The sequence below is a fragment of the Bubalus kerabau genome, chromosome 14 (genome assembly GCF_029407905.1).
Source record: "Bubalus kerabau isolate K-KA32 ecotype Philippines breed swamp buffalo chromosome 14, PCC_UOA_SB_1v2, whole genome shotgun sequence".
Lineage (NCBI taxonomy): Eukaryota > Metazoa > Chordata > Mammalia > Artiodactyla > Bovidae > Bubalus > Bubalus kerabau.
In genome coordinates this window covers 40,757,612-40,758,191 of record NC_073637.1, presented here as the reverse complement: position 1 = coordinate 40,758,191, position 580 = coordinate 40,757,612, and the positions used below count along the sequence as shown (strand labels likewise).

The 580-nt window shown below is 43.1% G+C and overlaps 1 non-coding gene across 1 annotated transcript; it reads right to left on the bottom strand.

Moving 5' to 3' along the window:
- Positions 1-235: 235 nt before the first annotated feature.
- On the bottom strand, positions 236-307 carry TRNAG-UCC (transfer RNA glycine (anticodon UCC)). The gene has a single exon. It is a non-coding gene; the product is annotated as a tRNA-Gly (tRNA).
- Between the last annotated feature and the right edge of the window lie 273 nt (positions 308-580).

Below are 580 nucleotides of genomic sequence, written 5' to 3'. Positions count from 1 at the left end.
TCCCACGGTCAGAGGAGCCTGGTGGGCCTACAGTCCATGGGGTCTCAGAGTTGAACACAACTGTGTGACTAACACTTAACTTAAAGACAGGCATATAAGTCGCTTAAGTGAAGTCGCTCAGTCGTGTCTGACTCTTTCCATGGACAGTAGTCAACCAGGCTCCTCCGTCCATGGGATTTTCCAGGCAAGAATACTGGAGTGGGTTGCCATTTACTTCTCCAAAAGGTCAGCCCGCTGCATTGGCCGGGAATTGAACCCGGGTCAACTGCTCGGAAGGCAGCTATGCTCACCACTATACCACCAATGCTAGAATTTCTATAGTCGGATTCACCTTATAAAACATTTTCATTCCCATCAAAATTGTGCAATCACTTTTAATATCATCATTTTTTACAGATGAGAAAACCAAAGCTCGGAAAGTTCACTGATTTGCCGTAAGTAAATAACTATTGAAAATGACAAGAGTGGGACTTGAACTTGGGTACACAGATGTTACATTCCATATGCTATCCACCTTGCCACGTTTATTCTTCTATCTCTACTCTCAGCTATAAAACATGTGCTTATAATGTGTATTAGA